The following is a 21,057-nucleotide window of genomic DNA, read 5'->3' on the forward strand; positions in this document are numbered from 1 at the left end:
CACATCTCAACCCCGTGTGAGATGGGTTTTCCAGACAAAAACACAAGATTCAATATGGGGGAAGGAATATATTACAGGACTGTACAAATAAATAAATACTTATACTATAATACATTACATATAATCTTAACTCTATTTCTATCTCTACCATGACAATAATATTTACAGTGGGCCAAATATCTTCTCCCTCCAAATAAAAGTCCAGGAGAGAAGAAGAAGAAAAGACCCCTTCCAGTCTCTGAGCAGCAGGTCTCTCTAGGCAGCAGGCTCTCTGTGTCTTTCATGAAGCAGTTGCAGCTGGATCCTTGCCAATGCATACAAGGGGGGGTCTCCAAGCCCCTCTCGGCCCCTCGATGCCAAACGAAGGGTCTTTCCGTGGGCTGCTTCACCCCAGACAAGGTTGCTCCACCATGGTCATATCACGAAGCACAGGGGTCTTCGTGACGGTCTGGTATCCTCAGGGGAATCCAAGCCCCTTCACAGAGCTTCTGTGCTCTGACTCAAAGATGGCTGCCAGCTTCTCTGAAGCTGTAGCAGGGGGGGCCAAGGTCACCCTACACACACACATTCCTTTGGCCGTCCTGGCTTATCTCTCAGGAGGCCGGAGCTTCTTAGCTCCTCTCTGCAGTGCATGCTGCACTCCAAGACTCTTTCAAGTGAGTCCAATCATCCTCCTCTCTCTCAGAGGAGTCTCCAAGGGAGTTTGGGGGTTTTGGTTATTCAGTTCTTACCCCCCGAAACTCTGTCTCTGCAGTGGTGCGGTTCTCTTGTCCTGCTCTCTTCTGCTGACTCTTTTCTTTCTTTCCTTGCAGGAGTTTCTCTCTGTGTTGCTGCATACTTGTTTGCTGCTTCTTTGGTTCTTATCTGCTTGGCTCTCTGCCACTGCTCTCGGACGCTGCTGTCCCTGCTGCTCCGTCTGCCCACTCACAGTGGAGAAAACTCCTTCAGCTTCTCAGACACAGGCACTTAGTCCAGTTCTACACCGTCCAAGTCCCCATAGCCCCCCAGCCGGGGGCTGGAGGGGGGGGGCAAAGCCCCAAGAGGCTCCGAGCCCCTTCCTCGTGGCCTCACAACAACATGGCCACCCTTCTTCAACAACCAGTACCACTGCTTCTTTTCCGGTCTCCAGAGATATGCTTATATTTTCAAGGAGCACTGATTGGGTCAAACCCCAAGGGTCACCACCCCCTGGGGGTTACCACTTTCTGAGTTTCAGGGGGAAAACCTGGCTAAAACCACTACATTAGTCAGTGTGGAGGACAGTTTCAGTCTAAATCTGTAGGTAAACCTCATTTGGATATTCTCTTTGCCTCTCACTTCTCTTATCATGACAAGGAATTTACTTTAGACTTTTATCGAAATATCAATGTATTTACATAGCAATTTCTTATTATATTCTGCTATGATGGAGCAGTGACACTTTTTCCCCTTTTAATATTCAATACTGTTTTAATTGGCTGAGCATTTCAGTTTGACATTTAAGCAAAACAGTAATTTTTTTATATATTCAAAAAGGACAGCCAGGTATATTTGTGAACACTAAAGAAGCATTATAGCAGGATAACATAGGCCGAAAAACCAAGACCACTGCAGAAATGAAAAAAGTTAAAGCTATTTTCAGACATGGAATTATGGAGGAGCAATTCTACTTCATTCAGAAGGAGGTTTATACCTTCATCTCTTTCTTTTCTTTAGAAAGAAATGAAAATACCAGGCTTAAAGAAATAAAAAAATGGAAATATTACTGTGGAGTTACCAGATAGCCCATCTTTCTGATGGTTTATGGAGCAGAAGAAGAAAATGGGAATTAGTCAGTGAAACACTATTTCTACAACTAGCACTCTAACTGTAACTTTCTAGATTACTGCTGATGTTCTAAAGAGCTAAGAAAATCATGTACATTTTTTTTCATTAAGTAGCAATGTAGTTAGAACAGATAAACTTCCTTTTCCTTGTGCCTAGTTTTCTTTTACTTTTCATGCATTACATAGAAATGAACACATATGGAATAAGAAAATTAAAAAATCCAAACCCATCAAATGAATGACACAAGCATTGAAATAATATCTATGGTATTTAGGTGACATTTTCCAGATTAAAAATGTACATAAAAATGTTAGCCAAAAATATTTTCATCTTAAAAGGAAAAACATTGTATGAATTACTGTGTAAAGATTTTTTGGTATTTAGTAAGTTTAACGTCTTTAGCATTACATGCTCAGAAGTCCACTGACACAGAATGTATTACGTTTCTAAAGGAGAAAAAATGTTGGCTTTTCATGAGATGCTGTTTCCTGTTCAGTATTTGAAACTCATGCTTGATTTGCAAGTGTTTAACTAGACATAAGTTTCCGTTTTGTGTTCTTAAAAAGGAATTATGAATTTAACAATTTTAAAAGAATTATGTCTCCTTAAGTGCTTTTAAATGCTGTATTTGTTACCACTGTTTATTAGATAGACACAAAATGTTCAAGGTCATGATTTGACTTACATATTTTTCATTTAAAATACTGTGAATTCTAAATGATTGATCTAATAAGCTGTCTTTCATAAAGCCTTAGTAAGTACTACGATAATAAAAATTTCATTTAACCGTGGAAGTGGTGGGGAAGGAGATACAGGAATAATTCTTAATCCATGAAGTATAAAGTTTGTCATTTGGTCTACAATAAACTGTTCTTGTAAAGAGGTAAGAAACTAATTGCATCTTGTTTATGCTTCATCCTAATATAGAACATTCACTTCTCAACTGAAAATAATGAATTGATTTCTGGATATATTTTACTGCCATAAAGACTGAGAGTAAAAAATTTTAAAATACCAGAAATGTTGGTCTTATGTTATAGTTTACATGTCCTTTATTACATTAATTTCATACCACAAGTTGGGAAGAGGCAGCAAATTATAACAAAGCATCTTTCTAATACCCTGTCTTAGTTATAGGGAAAGGAGATGGGGTTTAGCATTAGATGGATGTGACCAATTATGTATTCTATCCCATTTCGCCATTTTTGATGGACCATCTCTTTAAGCACAGGAGGCAGAACTGTTTCTGTTGGCAGTTTCTACTTCAGCTGTTACTGTAGCCACCACTCCCACCAACTCAAAGGGGAAAGATCCTACCAAGAGAGAAGGGCCCATCCTGCCACAAGCTGTTTCTCTAAGCACTTTTTGTCACGGCTGCAGACTGGCGCCATTACTTTTTGCAGTGGCTGTTGCCTTTGGCTCACCCCACAGACTGAGTGAGAGCCTGCAGTCTGCTACTGTTGGCTGTTCTCTCACCACATATGGAAAGTAAGTTGCAACAAAAATATAGTTCGGGTCAATGTGACCTTTATCCATTGAAAATGTGCTGATTGACTTTTAGAAAAAATGCATTATTTTAAAATTAAAGGTTATTCACTTTCAAGATCAGGAGTTCTAGAAGATTTTAGGAAAGTCTTAGGCTTGAATAAACCTACACAAAAATATGCCCTAGATTTATCTCTGTTGTTCAACAGCACATTCCCCTGACCCCAAAAAAGAGGATCTAGTGAAAAAGAAAGAAATTTAATCTATCTTTAATATATAATAATTTCAACAAAAACCATTGCTAGCAGATACTGAAAGACTCATTAGGAGTCTTGACACAATGATTAGTTGCTATTCAGTGACTATATCAGTTGGAGACATAAACTATCCATTGAATGACTGTTATCTCTCTACATGATATTAAACAAAAATTCAGTTTTTCCCAAATAATATTAAAAAAACGTAATCTAGTGTAAAATCTCCTAATTAGTTGTAGGTTTCAGTTGCAAAATTCTTGATAGAAATAGTTGTATGAATACTGTTCCATCAGGTAGCATGGTCTTGACGACCCCTGAATGTGACTTGCTCCTAGTGGAAAGCAAGTTAATGCTCTACTGCACATAGAATAGTATATATGAGTGAAAAAAGAATCCCCAAAAATAAACAAAAAAAATCTGTGCTGGATAAGAAGACAGACTGGGAAAGATATGTTGCCTGGAAAAGCATAAATGGGATCTAAAGGGACCTGTTACTTACTGGATAATTCACCCACCAGACTGACAGTTTTTCCCCAGTCTATTGTTGTGTGTTTATGAATTCTTATGCACCTCAGTTTATTGTTAAATTTTATGAATTCTGTCCTACCTCCATATTGTTTCTCTTTCTCCCTCAGGTTTTCCCTCCAAAAGTTGTTTGTCACCCTGTCTCCCCAGTTTTCCCGCTCCTCTGCTGCTTATTGGTCACAGCCTGCCACCATGCAGGGAGAGCTACCATTGGCCCATTCCCTCAGAGACCTGGGAGTTCCACCCACCTTTCCCCTATCCCCCTATCACACTTTTCCCTGAGTTGTCAACCTCTTGCGCCTCCCCAAGTTAGAATCCACCCCTCAAACCTACGTTATTTAAACCCTTGTTTCCCTTAAATAAAGCGGCATTGCTGCACGAGACCTCAACTGTCAGAACCCTTATTGCAGTGCCCGGTCCCATTTCCTTTTTCCCCACGGACTGTGGCAAAAATCTCCCACCAAAATAATTACTGACAGGTACACCTGAATAGGACTGCTTATTAGTCACTTCTCTGCAGCCAGGCAAGATTGTTTCACCTCAGTTTAAAAGATAAAGACTCATGGCAGGCTGTCTCTGCAAGTTCTCATTAGGCAAACAGCCTCCACTGTCCATTAGAGGAAAAGTCTCCCTATTATTTAAGGAAATGTGACAGCAATGGAGGTGAAGTGATGGCAGGAAATTCATCGGTGCATTACTAAGCTTTTTGCTTTCTACAACTTTCACCAGCCTCTTTCCACTGTTTTATCTGACAGCTCAAATGCCGCAGGGTTGTAGTCATGGCAAAGGTCAAGAACAACAGCAGGGCTATAAAATGAGATTCTTTCAGGGGGGAGGCTGCCAAGCACAAACAAGTTTATTGAGCACAAGACAATGAGATGAGAGCTCACATCTCAAGAAATTTATCTAAGTAGCTACCATTATTTTTGAAAAAACATTAAGAACCTTAAAAAAGATTTAGAACTTTTACATACTCTCTGAAACCTAATAAAACAAAGGAATATTAAAATACCTGTCATAACATAAATATTGGATAGCCACATTTATGTTGAGAACCATTGTAAATATGCATAACTAATAAGTAGTCTCTGTAAAAAAAAACCAACCTCCTATGTCAGTCACAAACTATTAATTTAAAATATCAATAAAATAATATACGGATTATATCAGGCTCACTTGCTGCATATACAAATGTCTTTTACTAAAGACTAATTTAATTGAGCATGATGCTCAATTAAAAAATAAACAGAAAATGCCTTCTTCCTTTAATAAAGACAAGGTTTGCAATGCTACAAATGTCAAGTTTAAAGCTAAGAGTTTTGCTATATCTTTAATGTTTCACAATCAGTGGAACAGTAAGGTGAATTTGAATTACTTTTCACAATGTCCAATGTCTCTTATCTAGTCAAGGAACAGGTTCGGTGTCTGAATAAAAAAACACAACTGAAATTCTTGCTAAAACAAAGAAGACTAAGATGGTATCTTAGCTTCCTATTCTGCCAAAATGTTGATTTTTACACATATGCATATTCAGTGTATGCAAGGAAAAAAAGAATTTAAAAAAATATGATATAGTCTCTGCATGCACATTCATTCAGATATGATTTTGACAATAGACCAAAAACTGACTATTGTCAGCATCTGACTACTATTATAATGCAGACATCACATAAAAACATACTCTAAAGCAAGTCACCCATTAAACGTTATTAGGCTAAAACACCAATGGTTTCAGATATATGCACAGTTGATCAACATTTTACATTCTCCAGATCGTATATTAAAACATATGATTCAAGCAAGAGTAGTTGTAGTGGATTGACCATGATGGGATAAATAATTCTTATTCTTAAAGTGGTTTTACGTGATTAATTTTTCCAACTAGTCTCCCCTCATGCAGATAACTGCACAATATGTTGCTGGATGAGATAAATAACATCATGTTTAGAGACCTGGGATTATTCTGATTTTCATTTTTAGGTTTCATACTTATATTCAAGACTAGATGAGATGTTTAAATTGGGAAGCTTGGATGAAAAATTACTTATGTTCTGTTTTGAACATATGTCTGTGTTGTTTTGTATTCATCTAAGGAAGTACATGCTATTATTCTACCTTTATCTATTCTGCATTCAGACCGTAACAATTATAATAATAATAATAATTGTAAACTATTCATAATTATGTTTAAATTTGAAATATTGTCATAAGCTATTTTAGACAAAAGATCTGATTTTGCAGAGAGAAACTGAATTAATATATCTTGAAACTCAGCATGCATTGATTTCTATTGCATTGTCTGCCAAATTGTTTATCATTTGTCACTGTAATTTTATGTGTGTATACTGATCCCCCCATAATACTTAATGGAGGTACAGAGGAAAAGAGAAGCAAATGATCTACACAAAGAAAACAGTAAGACTGATGTACTGAACAGTCTTTAGAGGAAAAAGGAAATCCTGTAAAAACACTATCAGAAAAATAAAGGTTTACAGGAAAAAAAATTTTAAAGAAAGTCTCAATAAGTGATATCTAGAGTGGTATAGTGAAGAAAAAAGTGTTGTATAATTATCTAAAGTTGCTGTAAGAACAACATGTTGAGTAACCAAATCTAACTAGAGATATATATAAAAGATATAACACATTAAGTAGAAAGCATTTCTGTCTCTAGAATAACTTGTATTATTCAAAATCAAGGAAGAAGAGAAGTTCCATTTTGTGTCAAAGAAGCTTTCACACACAGAATTTCTTAAAACACTTAACAGTATATTGGTAATTTTTATATTGATAATTGTAAAAATACTAAAATATCCCAGAAGATACAAAATCATACAAAGTATTACCTGCTCATGTTGGCCATATGAATCCAGATATAAAATTAGTTACAATATTTTAAATGTGCTTATAAATATTTCAATTATAGCATTTTTACTTTTCCATGCAGAAATTAGTGTCTTTGAACAAGTAATGCCAGGCTATGGCTAAGACTCCATGAAAAACATTTTGCTAGGTTGCAACACATAGAAAAGAGATATGAAATTGAGCTCATTGGCTGAAAAATCAACCTCTTGGTTATCTGGTTCAAGAACCAAGGCACAACTGATTTCTAGTAAGACCCTTAGTTTTACTCTGGACCTTGATAGGAAAAAATAAAAAAAAAATGCTTAAAAACAGAAATTGAAACTTTTCCAACTAAATTCATTGTGCTTATTACACATACAGTTTAGAGTGAAGAAAACCCATATCAGAATGAATCCTCAGCAACAGTGTAATTGCTGTGTGTCTTCCAGCAAAGTTCTCTCCATTCTAGAGTCTACAAAAGGAGGGTCCCCATCTTGTCTCATTCTTAAACATATTCCAAACAAAAGTAAAAAATGCAGTTACTACAAAGACAATAATAATAGCATGATACAACCAGCTGGACTTTTAAAAATAGAAGTACATTTTTATAATAGGGATGTAAGTCATCCTTCCCCATTAGCACTGCCTGTTGTGAGACAGTTTTGTTTGTGACCAGAAGTCAGACCCGCATCTGTCCCATTTTGTCAGCTACTAAACACAGCAGAAGTATTCATCCTGCTGCAATGCACACTGCAGCCTATCATTGAACAATTAGGCATAAAAGATATCTATAGAAGACTGGAGGTGTAAAATACATAAGCACAATTTAGATTTTCTATGTATATCGCCAGTTCAGTAAAAGTGCTTAGATTATGTGTTATAGGCACTTACATAATTATGTTACAATATTTACATAAATTATATCCAAAGTAGTCATATGGTCCAATACTTATCCAATGGGATAAGTATCCTGGATTGCTGCCAGGTGGTCACCCACCTGCTCTTTCACTCCCCTTGCTCAACAGGACATAGGGAGAAGAGACAGAAAAGCTCATAAGTCAACAAAACAATAGGGAGCTCACTCATCCATTACCATCATGGGCAAAACAGTCTCAATTTGGAGAAAATTAGTTTGATGTATTGTCAATTAAAAAAAGAGTATGATGATGAGAACAAAGCAAAGGCTAAAATACCTTCATCCCCAAATTCCCTCAGCTTCAACTGCTCAGCTTCAGTCTGTCATTCCCAACTCTTCTACCCACTCCATGTCCCCAAGCACTCATGTCTCCATGAGTGGAGGATCAGTCCACAACAGCTCCTCTCTGCCTCCCCATTCTCCTCACACTTTTCCTCTGCGCTGGCACAGGGTCCTCCATAGGCTGCAGCATGGGTATCTGATGCAATGAAATAAAAATTATACCTCAATTATATAAAGAATAAATATTTGTGGTAAAACTGACTCCATTTGAAGAAGCTTTAGTACAATTTGTAGAATAAATTAAAGATGGCAGAGTCATGAAATACCTAAGTTCTAGCAATTTCTTAGAGGTACCACATTTTTTTATGATTGTTAAATCTTTATATTTGTGGCAATAGCATCAATCATAAAAATTCAGTCTGGTATTTTTGCAAATATATAATAGATGTTATCACAGTTATTTTCCATTTTCTGCTAACTATTAAAAATTAATTTCAGATAAGGGTTGTATGAAACACATATTAATACATAAACCAAGATGAAATCTAACTTCGATGAATTTAAGGTATTGCAGGAAGTCACACAAACCTCTACTTAACAGTACTCCATTCCATACCTACGAAGCGGATCTTTAGCTTTCTTTTATAAATAAAAACATAACTTTATAATTGAAATAAATAAATTAGATTAAATAAATAAATAAATACTTAAAATAAATAAAATACCCCCCTAAAAACATATTTTTAGGGTTTAAAGGAACTCAACTCCATTCTGTGTAGTTGGAAAAGTATTGTAGTAAGAAGTACTTTATCTGTGGAAAAAAAAGCCAATGGGCTGGATTTAATTTTTTTCAATGGATCTATATCAGGAAGTACCTAGAACATCATGTTGAGTAACTTTGGTAGTTTATTGAAAAGCTACATGAGCTAATAATCCATGGATGCGTGTCAATGTCAGCATCAGTGATAAGTGAACACAGCTTGCTATGATACATACTGCATCCATCTGCAAGTGGGAGTTACCTCATGGAACTTTTTTAATATCAACAAAACAGCCGTTCATATTTCAATTTCAAAGCTCTGACTTATGGACAAGCATACTAGAAGGCTGTGACAACAGATGAAATTTAAGCTTTATGATGATATTATTCAGATATTATGACAACATGTCTCAGGGAACAAAAACAACGCCCCAAATTTTTGCACATGTATACGTTAAGAAACATTACTGTGTCCTCTATCTTTCATACCATTACAAGTATCTTGTAAAATCTTGAAAGCACTAAAAAGGAGTCAGAAGGAGGTCTTGAAGGTGTGAAGAAAGATAACTAGATTTCTCATTTACATGAAGTAAATCCTAATATAAATTTAAAACATCTCAATGTCAAGGTTCACAAAACAGATGAGACAATTTCAAGACATAAAAACAAAAAGCAGCAAATTATTTAGACAACATAACTCAGGCAACTTATTCTGCTGTTACTTTATAGGAAAGATACTTCATTTTCAGGTAAAGCTGTACGGTCAGCCAGAATGATACTTGTTGTTACATCAATTTTTTATTCTTCCACATCTGAATATATAATTGAAAAGAATGACTGAAGAATAGCTTTTCTCACACAGGAAAGTAGATGAAATATAGACCTTCCTCTCCTGATTTCATTGTTAGAATTTGAAAGACATAGAGCAGAACAATGGCTGTTCATTTTTGCTAAAATCATGGCTTAAAGATAGATTGACCTAATCATTTTAAGCCAATGACAAGAAACTTTATAGAGAGAAATTACTTCTGGCTGAAGATAGCAAAGTGGGTGGATCAGCCTAACAATAGTTATCACAGTTCTTTCCTTAAACTATCTCTAAAAAAAATCATTTTTTTATGGAATGCTGTAACAATCCAATAACTATGAAAAATACTTTTTCTTGACTATTTTAAATAATAGAGATTTATTAAGAATATCAGAGAACTCCCTAATGTTCCAATAATATCAGTGACCGCACAGGAAGTTTAAATTCTTATGTACACACTAGAACATTCACAAATATACAGAGAACTTCTTATTCAATATTATGCACAACAGGGATTAGATAGTCTCTTCCTAAAAGTTTGAAACACAATTCTGATAGTGTGTCTATTTTCACAAGTAGTGGGATGATTACAAGTGGTCAAAGCAATGAAGACCCGACAGCTAAATTATGTCCACTTGGATGGGAAGATTTATATGGTGCTATAGTTAGTTTGACCATCTGGACTAAATACAATCCATGCCAAATTCCCACAAGGGTCAAGAGCTCTCTCCAGGCTGGTGACAGTGGAGGGAACCCGTGGTGGGAAACAGGACAGGTTCTGGCAGACACACTTTCCCAATCAGGAACTGGGCAGCCAGAGGGCACTGTGGCAGTCCCAGCACCTGCAGTGGGCAGCTCCATAGAGAGGGTAAGGATCTGACCTGATGAGGGGAACCAGTGCCTGATACAACCCTAGAGTGACTGTACAGATCTGTGGGAATGGACTTAGGACATCAGCCCACAGACGGAGTGGTATGAAACACCTTTTCTCACAACCACAGATAAAACTACACTTGAAACTTTGGTGAGCCCAGTAGAGAGAAGCTGGCAAAGAAACAATTAAGAAAAATGAAAAATACAAAAAAAATAAAATTAAAGTAGCTCAGTAAAAAGATACAGTAGGCAAGGAAAAGACAAGAACAGGAACTTATATCAAGACAAGAAAAAAACCCTCTGTGGAAGACAAAGGAATTGGCTGTAAAACCTGAGGGCTGGTGACTGACGAATTAGTTTTGTCTTCGTATAGAGCATTTCAAATATGATGAGAGTTCTCAGTGTTTTGAAAACTTTCTTTTTGTATGAGTGCTTGGTAGGCACTGAAGTAAGTGGTACAACCCCTGTATTTTCATTTCTCCTGTCTGCCCTACAAGAAAGAACAGGGTGCTCTGCTGGAATGGATTTTCCAGTTTATTTTAGTCTGAAAGTAATCTTGCTTATTATATACTTTGTAGTCAAAACCAAACACAATAAATGAGAAGGTTCAGGATGTTTATTTCGGAAGTACATTACTGCTCCAGACTAAAATGTTAATGAAGATTCATCTTCTGTCAAATTTTAACTTTGGGAAAACTAGAATTAGTACTAGACAACACTCCCATCACCACGACTTTTCTCTGCTTTTCTGTTGTAGGGCAGTCCCTAGAGAAGCTATGAACTGTCATCATCTTGTTAAAGTATGGAACTCACAAACTGTATTCAAGTATTGGCAACACATACTGGCTCAAAGTCATGAAATTTGGAGAGCACAAGCAAAGCGTATTCAAAAGGAACAGATCCTAATATCAGATACTGTAAAAGTGCAGAATGAGACAAATACAAAGGGACATAAAAAATCTCAGACACATTAAAGAAGAAACAATTGATCAACCGGATAGGAAAATTGCAAAATCAACACAATAAATGCGGTAACTTTAAAATAAACTAATTCATCCACATAATGAGATATGCTTTCTACTCTTCCTACTTTCCACCTTTGCTGTTATTCAGTTTAATGTCAGCAGTATATTATTTATGAACATGCCATTATGAGGTAGCATACGTAATTCTATTGTTAGATACTAAAACAATGAAGAAAAATTACTGTTTTCCATTTCCCTACTTTTTCTTTCAACTCCCTGTTAACAGAACAAAACTTCAATCAGGATAGTAATTTAAAAAAATATCCGTTAGTAAAACCAAAACCATGAATCTATAAACCTAGTAGTCATAGAACTACAGTCAATTATTTTTAGTGATTCGGTATGACAAAAACCCCCACTCTCTATACTCCATATCAATTTAGAAAAATGTGTAGCTAGCTGAACGTGAGACATATTTGTTTTCCTGAAAATATTAGGCAGTCATCTAAGAAAGTAGAGACACAGTACTCCTTCCCAGTAAATTAAATTTTCTGACCTCAGCAAAACAAGACCACACACAGATATTAAAACAGACCACATATTCTTACTAAAAATTAGGCAAAAACTCATAAATAACAGTGTGGACTTTTTGAGTATGTAATTCCCAAAGATCTTTTAGAGAAATTATATCTTGAAAAACCATATACTATTTAAATTCTTGAGGTTACTTTACTTCAGTTTCTGTCTGCCAATGGTCTGTTCTGTTCCTCTGTCCGACAGTTCAGAGTATTTTATATTTTGTTTGAGAGATTGCTGCATTTTAGAATTGGATTTTTCTGTTCTTCCCCAGAACTGTCAGCAAATTGATAGATATAAGCAGAACTAGCCTCAAAAATTCAAGAAAAACATCTGCAGAGCACATGCTCTGAAATTATTTTAAGAGATATTCACTTTTTTGAGATTGAGTTCTGCTTTCCAAGTAAGAGAATGCCTGCTTCGCAGCCTGGGGTTAACCACCTCTGTAGATAAACTCTTGTGCTTAATGTTCCTCATTAATTAACTCCAGGCATACCCTAATGGGAATATTAGGTACATAGACTCCCATTAGTCAACAGAGCAAGGTAGAGTATTTTGTCTTCAAATTGTTTTGCAAAGCAGTGTACTTCTCTTCACAGAGCAAGGTCATTGCCTGCCTACAGAGGACATCTGCTTGATAACAGAGTGTATAGATCCCTAATGTGCGACTTTTGAAGCCTCAAATAGAATATAGCTGCCTTTATAATTATGAAAATTGAGAAAAGGTACATTTTCATATTCAATTGACTGTACTTTTCAGAAACATCAAAAATCTTTTTAAACTAATCAAATTCATTTTTCAGGGGTGGTGGATACAAATTTCTGGACATCCAATCCCAGTCAAATTTACTTGTAGGCTTTCAGTTAAGCTGATAGAACATACAGATTTGCCTACATTAAAAACAAAATGTTCAGAATCCTCAAAAATTATCTAAACAAGAATTACAGATAATAAGAGAAAACATGTGCAGGTAATTCAAAGATGATGACTGTATTTCTGTATATCATTGGCACATTTTCAAAAACTGTCAAAGTTCCGAAAGGCAAATTTTTTTAGTTTTAATTCTGTATAATCAGCCTTTTGAATTCTGTATTCAGATCCCAGATGAAGAATATTCTTAAATCTCCAAGTTTACTGCACATGCAGAGAAAATAGCACATCTCATACAACCAGTTAGAATGGTGTGGATTTATTTATGCATATAGACACAGATTATTAAATATAATTATCTATCTAGCCATCAGCTTCATCTAACATAGTTCCAACATTTTAATTGGAATTAAGACTCATGAGACTGTGCCTTATTGATTCATTAACAACTGCATCAAGTGTACTGTCAAGCATAAGGCTAAAGTTTGCATACTTCGAGCCTCCAGAGAGATTTATTAATAAATCACTTCTAAAAAACTCAGTGTAGGTCATTATTACAATATGGCATAGAATTATTACATATGGCTTATTAAAATAACATATAACAACATCTTTGGAAAATCTTCCAATTGTTGAAAACAACTCTCAAGGGAGGAAATTGACAAGTTATATAAAAAGACAGGTGACACTCAGAAACTGGGACCTGAGTGACTGAGACTTTCTTGCACTTAGACTGTGAGGGTGTAAAACCTCTTGGTTCCTTTGTTTGGGGTTCCTCCTCAGAGGCACCCAGCTCAAGCTTTTATTTTTTTTCTTAGTTATTGCAACAAAATCTAACTATTTTTAGGATCGAGATGTCTGAGACTCTGCTATAGAAAATGTGGAGTTGAGCTGTTAAGGAAACCTGGTCTGACTGTGTGAGCTTGGGGTGTAGCTGTGAAGGAACTCTGGTCCCAGCTCAGATGGTGCGAGTGTCAGAGTGGCTCCTGGATGGTCAGACAGAGAAGTTTCCTTAATGCATAAGTCCACTACCGAGACTCAGCTAAATGTAGGTGTACACAGACAGGTCCACTGCCTACCTGATATCCCTGCCTGGACCTTGGTACCACTACTCTCAGCTGGTCCTGCTTGAGGTTTGCTAGCAAATTGCACATACACAGGTTCAGAGAAAGCAAGACACCTTCCTCCCTTGACAGCCAGCATCAGGCACATGGGCTATGAGGCACAGTCCCATTTCTCCCATCAGTGCTGAGCCCCCCACTCATCCCAGTCACACCAGTCCCTCACAGTAGCTGGTTTTTTTGGGACACACATTGTTGTGTCCCCTGTGTCAGGTGGCTGAGACTCTCATCCACTTCAGTTGCTGACACTGAGAACCCTACAAACTCCAGTAGTTGATACCAGGGCCTCTACACCCTGATTGGACTCTAGTTGCTGACACCAAATCAATTCACACTCACCAGCAACTGGCGCTAACCTTTACAATACTCACATGCACAGAGGGTGAGATTACATGAAAAGAGAGCTAAAAAAACATTTTAGAAGAAGATGGGAGAGATGATCATATGCAGGGCTTGATCAGACAAGTGTACTGACATGCAATTGGCACCTTTTATATCCCTGATCCCTTTCCCCTAAATATTCCCTAGTAAACTTTGAAGACCCTCACAGAACCAGTAAAAATCCTCATATTCATCGTACTTTCCCTTTCTTATCAGTTGCAACATCCACATAGCCTTCTCTAAAGCTCTGCCCGAGGTTTTGTAAAGATCTATCTGTAATTAAACATGGGCTTTTGTCCTCTGCCACAGTTTCTGTTATCCCTTGCTGTCTAATATGTTTGTGTCTGTCTGTGTTCTTATCACTGCCCCCTTTATTTATTACGCCCTTTTGCATTGAAAAGGCCCTTGATTATCAGAGAACATCGACGAAGCAGATGCTTTCACCTTTACCATAATTTTACAGCCTTATTTAACAAATTCCAGATTACCCATCTGCCTTTTTGACTTCCACCTCTGACAATAATGCTCAACAGGAAGCCACAAAAGGAAAATAAATTTTTGTTCAGCTGAAGAGCCAATTGCACCTGTCTCTTTATGAACAACTAGATAGATTCCCCACTAACACCTCCTCTGTTATAATTCCTGTTTTATAACCTCTCCACATTTTATTATTGCTTTCTCTATACTCATAGCATACAGACATACAGTCTGTCAATATTTCAATCTGTTATGCAAATACTGACATTCATCATTGGCTAACTTGAAAAATTAAAGAAAACACCATTTTTCTCTGCTTTTGTGGGAATTTTCTTATATCCCTTTAACAAGCTAACACCTACTGAATGCCAAAAGGTCAGACGTAATAATTTCAGGTTCCTGCCTACAGTTCCTTTGTGTCTTTTTCCTTTCACATGTGCCAACCATATGCTCACTTAATGAATCCCTTCTTTACCTTATCTCACCTAGACTTTGTATCATCGTTTTGAATCCAAGACTTCTGCTTGACATTTCCTTCACTGTTTCATTATTTTTATCCAATACTCTCCCGAATTATCTTAGCTTTCATTTTTCTTTCAAACAGAAAAGAACTTTAGAGAATACCAAATACAATGCATGAATTAATGCAACAAACACACTTTGCAGAAGAGATATCTTGAGTTAGTTACCTTTCAGTAGACTCTATTACTTATCTGTTAATGCTGCCTTTTACACTGTACCCAACGTCATTTTACAGGAAAGCCATTTCCCTCACTGATTTGACAACTCAGTCGTGAAACAATGTTTTTAATTACTCTGTTTGAAAGAACAAAAATTAAATTTTCTTTATGCTCTAACATTGTAGAAGCAACACAATGAACAATAGTAAAAGAAAAGCAAAATCATTGAAACACTGTTTATTTAAAGAGGTAACTATACAGCTAACATGAATGTGTCATTTCATATTAGTAATTATAAAATGTCCCTGAGTAACACATTTTGAAACTCATATCTTAAGTAACTATGCAATGATTTCTCTTGTTGACATGCCCCAATTTCATATCTTTGCTTAGGGAGAAGTCCAAGGGTTTCTTTGCTTTATTTTGCCCTAACATTGACAGCTATCTCAAGAATGATAGTTCAGTGGAAAAGCCACGTTAACTCATTTCTGCATCTGGGAGAAGGAAAAAAGTATTTATACACCTAGACCCTTTTTGTTGTTTCCTATAATCTTGGTACTTTTACCCCAGCAGACCTCTGTTAATCAGGCACAACACCCACGTGGATAACATATCCAAGTTCTCTCTCTATGGCATCCCAAGTGTAAAAAGCAGGATACCATGAATACAGCTTTCTTGTTGCGAAGTGAGAATGGCAGCCAACATATGTTCACTCAGCTCATGTAAAATGAGAGAAGAAAAAACTAAACCAGCTACAGGAGTTATGATTATTTCTCATTCCTCTGTTGAAAAATGTCATGAATGGTATTTTCCTCGACATTAATTTTTTATGAATATAAAAAGTTTATAAAACATTTTTTAAAAAGAGATTAAGGGAGTCAAGCATATTATTTTAGATATTGTTTTAAGGACCTTAAATTATCAAAGACATCCATATTAGGCTGGACATATGAGATGCACCGAAGATTTCTGTTCTTCAGTAATAACTAATGGACTTCAGACCAGGTAAGGCATTTAAGATGTTGTTAGAGATCTACATTCAGTCATGAATATTGCACTCAGTGTCTCATGAATCAGAGATCATGGTCACAATAGGTTGTGAATATAAGTGTTCCTATAAAATTGAAGTTTTAAAAAAAAAATTGATCTCCATTTATTATTTTTTGAGGTAAACCTACGGGAACATTCTAGTCACATATATCATTTTACTCCATGCTCTAATTCTTATGTGCGCAATTATTATTTAGTATAAATAAATATTCTTATAACTGAAGCATGTTAATTAAGTCACTGAATATAGTATTTTCAGCACTATTAGTCAAAAATCATATAAAAAACCCAATTCACAAATATTGCCTAAGATTTTAACAAAATTATAAACTGAAGAGACAAAGAAAAAAGTTAATATGCAAATTTGTTAATATTAATTCTTTCCCTCGCAAATTATGCTAGCCATTACATGACTATCAACTACTCTATTTTAGTAAAGTATGTTTGACTAAGTGTTTAATATAAATAGTCTAGATTGTTCATAAAACTCTAATTTTCTATAATCTCATTTCCAAATTAAAACTGTTAATCTCTATCTTTATTGATCCCTTTGTAACCTGAATATGTTTTTAAATCAACCAGAAGTCATAGCAATAAAAAACTCAGGCTAGAGATTTTCATTATACAAAAACTGTGTGTTCGTTGAAGCCTATTATTTACCTTTTCACAGATTAAGTGTGTCAATGCCAGGGAACTTCTAAAGACTATCAATTTTAATGTCAAGCAATGGCCTTCTAGTATTCAGGACAATACAAAGTTACTAGAACCAAAATACCATAGCCTATTCACATACGCAATGAGGAATTTGAATCATAATCTTCTTAGGAACAACAGTTAATGTATAATCTGATTAACTGTCATTTGTTTGTTGGTTTGGGTTTTTTTTAGGCTTTCAATTTAAGGATTTGGAAGAATACTCTGATCTTTATTTACGAATAATCCATCAATAAAACCATCACAGCAATTAGAGATGCAGCAAAAATTCATTTGGTTAATTCTTCCACAATTCCGACATTGTTAATAAAAGTCATCAATTGCTTATCTAAGATACTAAGTGAGTAATAATAATAAAAGTAGTTCAGCATTTGGTAATAGTGCTTTATTATCAGATCAGCATAATGATTCTCTCTAGTCATGGAAGAAAAGATGAATCACTAGAATAAAGGAAATCCATCCATTATGTAGAGATGAATAGAGCTAATCCTAACACACTAGCTCATCAAGTGCTGCAAATACCCATCCCAAATCGGGATTGAATGTACATGGACTGACCACTGACTGGACAACTACAACACTGTCTAGGTATGTAGAAACCCACGTCCTTTAAATAAATGAGAAAAACAACACTAGTTCTTGAATCTAGTAAACTGTTTTTAATCAAATATATTTATAGTACTTACAACTTGAATTGCAATTTCGTTCTTTCCCCCTTTAATGAAATACATGTGTGTTCTAGATGATATTGATTCTAGGAAACCATTGCATCTTTCTTCTATTTATTCAGTGTAACGTTAAAAAATGAAAAGAGGATTACTTAAAGTTTGTATATTTTAATGTAAGAGAAATTTGGTTTGCAAACAGGGTTTTTTTGAACTAAAATGGTTATAAATGTCTATAAACCATAAATAACTTAGCATCACTATTGAAGTTGCATTGGGAAAAAATAAAATATTAAAAAGAGTATAAAATTGGTAACCCTGAAAATATTTCTTGATGCAACTCTAAAACAAAATAACTAAAAGTTAGAACTAAAAACACTTGTCTTGAATTTTGCCATTTGCAAGTCTTACTGACATTTTAGAACTTAATTATTTAAGTTAATTGAAAATTTAAAGCAAAAAAGGGATTTAGAAAAAAAACCCCTACATGTAAAATAGGGTATTTGTACAATGTATGTTAATATATACAGGAAGCAGTCATGCAGTTTTCTAGTATCAAATAGAAAATTTATTTACAAAGCTTGAAATTTTCAGTACAGAAGAAAATATTTAAATGCATCAATCATGATATTTTTAAAGAATAGTTAAGGCTTCATCCTTTTGAAGGCTTCTCTTCAAGTATGGTGTACTACTTGAAGATCAAAGCAAATATTTGTATAGAATTTATCTGGGAAAGGAAAACTTTAAATGATTTTCTTTATGTTTTTTTTTGTTTGGTTCTTATGGTTTTTTGACAAAAAAACATATTGCTTTCATTGATCAAAACGTTAACACAGGAAAACTGAAGAAACTAGGAAACCTTGTGGGGAAGGTGAAAAGGAACTTTTGATCCTCAAAATTCTATAAACTTTTGCTAAGGTGGTTCCCAGAGGAGACTGTGGTGGGTTGACCTTGGATGGATGCCAGGTGCCCACCCAGCCACTCTATCACTCCACTTCCCAGCGGGACAGAGGGGAGAGTAAGATGGAAAAAAAACAACTCGTGGGTTGGGATAAGACAGTTTATTTAAAGCAAAAAATAAAGTGAAGCTTGTGCACCCAGAAGTGAAAGATAGCAGAGTTTATTCTCTACTTCCCATGAGCAGCGATGATCAGCCACTCCTAAGAAGCAGGGCTTTGGCACGCGTGGCGGTTTCTCAGTAGGCAGCCATTACACAACGAATGCCCCCCCTCCTGGTCTGTGCCTTAGCTTTTATATCTGAGCTGACATCATATGGTCTGGAATATCCCTTTGGTTAGTTTGGGTCAGCTGGCCTACTTGGGTCCCCTCCTGAGATCTTGCCCTCAACTGAGGAAGGAATGTTATAGTGTTGGTGCTGTGCTCAGCAGCAGCCAAAACACCGGTGTGTTATCAACACTCTTCTAGCTGCCAATGCAAAGAGTAACTGTGAGGGTTACTGTGGGGAAATGGACGTCAGCTCGGCCAAACCCAATAGAGAGACATAAGCTTAGAGCAATCTTTTTAAGATCATAGCAAAAGAAAATGGATACCGGTGCCAAGTCTAACAAGAACTCACTTTGGTTGAAGTTATTCTTGGTCCTGTTGTAAGAAGGCCAATCAACACAGATATGCTGGGTTTTTTTCTGCTCTGTCTTTGGGGAACTGGGACAGACTTCTACTTTCTTCCCAGTGGCCAACATCTAACAGGACTGATGGCAAGAGAAACATTTGTATCTTCTGCAAAATGCTGAAAAATCATGCCATGACACAACAGCTGAAGCTGAATTTAGGTGCACAACTTTGAACTTTTAGCATTTGAAAAGTACACTTGGATTTTTGCTTTATTCAAAACAAACTATAAAACCTCTACAAAGAAAGAAGTTTGATTTCCTCCCCTCTCAAAAGTTACCGTAATTGTAAATACAGTTCCTTCATATCTGAGACAAGTCAGACATCCTAGGATTCTGTATTTATGCTTTTGCAGTAAACTGTAATCACTCTGGTTACTTGTAAAGACTTACAGTGGCAGTTCAAGGTCTACAAGGGCATTCAATACTTTAGGTACATGTAGCTGTGATGGAAAGAGTTACCTCTAGTTAACACATGTAGCATGAGCTTCATTACGTACAATCACATGCATGTGTTGCCTCATACATAGATTTATATGCATTACTAAAACAAAAATAAAGTCTAATACCTTCACTTTGTATATTGTAAAAGCAAGTGTGCCACTAGCAAAGAAAAATGGTTGAATACCGTACGGATTTTAAATTAAGATGTTTTAATTCAGTAAATCCCTGGACTAGATAAAACTCTAAAGGCAAAACTAAATAGATCGTCCGACTTTCTGAAAACTGACTGTTTTTAAAGATTCAATAAGCAAAAGCACCTTAGAGCACTCATACAGACCTAACAAAGATATGTATATTGTAAACTTTCTCATTCTTCGTGTAAGAAATAGGACCATGCCTTTGAAATTAATTTTGTTAACTGTTTAAGGCAAATGTCTTAAGCAAATAAACTAAGCTGAGAGTACTAACGAGGCAGTCAGAAAAGAGTAACAGGAGCATATTATTCTTCTAATCTTTAGGGAAAAAAATATCTTGTTTTGTTTTCTAATTTGTGGCCAGTTTCTAAAAAGTAAAGGTTTATGATTTATGAATTATAAATACAGAAGGAATAAGTTAGGGTTAAGGTTAGGGTTACATATCTAAATCTTGTCGAATGGACCTTATTTAATGAGTTCTAATCTGAATGAGATCATATCTCTGTGTACGGATGGAGATGAAAGGACGCCTCGTTTTAAAAATTAAATGTATTTAAGAATTTTCCAAAGACTTTTTTGGCCGATGAATCAGTTATCTGTAATCTTTTTTAAATGTTATGTCTTTAAATTGTATCTAGTTGCATTCTCAAGGTATTTGATCACATTGTAACCTATTATTTAAGTAGCCTTCTCATCAACTTTTTGCACTCAAGTACGTTTCCAGACTGCCGTTGCGTT

At 35.7% G+C, this 21,057-nt stretch overlaps 1 long non-coding RNA gene across 1 annotated transcript; it reads left to right on the forward strand.

Annotated features, from left to right (window-relative positions):
* Positions 1–3,068: 3,068 nt before the first annotated feature.
* Positions 3,069–11,600, forward strand: LOC113966215. The gene is made up of 2 exons (XR_003533741.1): positions 3,069–3,294; positions 11,311–11,600. It is a non-coding gene; the product is annotated as an uncharacterized LOC113966215 (long non-coding RNA).
* Positions 11,601–21,057: the final 9,457 nt, after the last annotated feature.

This window comes from Neopelma chrysocephalum, unplaced genomic scaffold (assembly GCF_003984885.1).
Source record: "Neopelma chrysocephalum unplaced genomic scaffold, ASM398488v2 Primary Assembly neopelma1_59, whole genome shotgun sequence".
Lineage (NCBI taxonomy): Eukaryota > Metazoa > Chordata > Aves > Passeriformes > Pipridae > Neopelma > Neopelma chrysocephalum.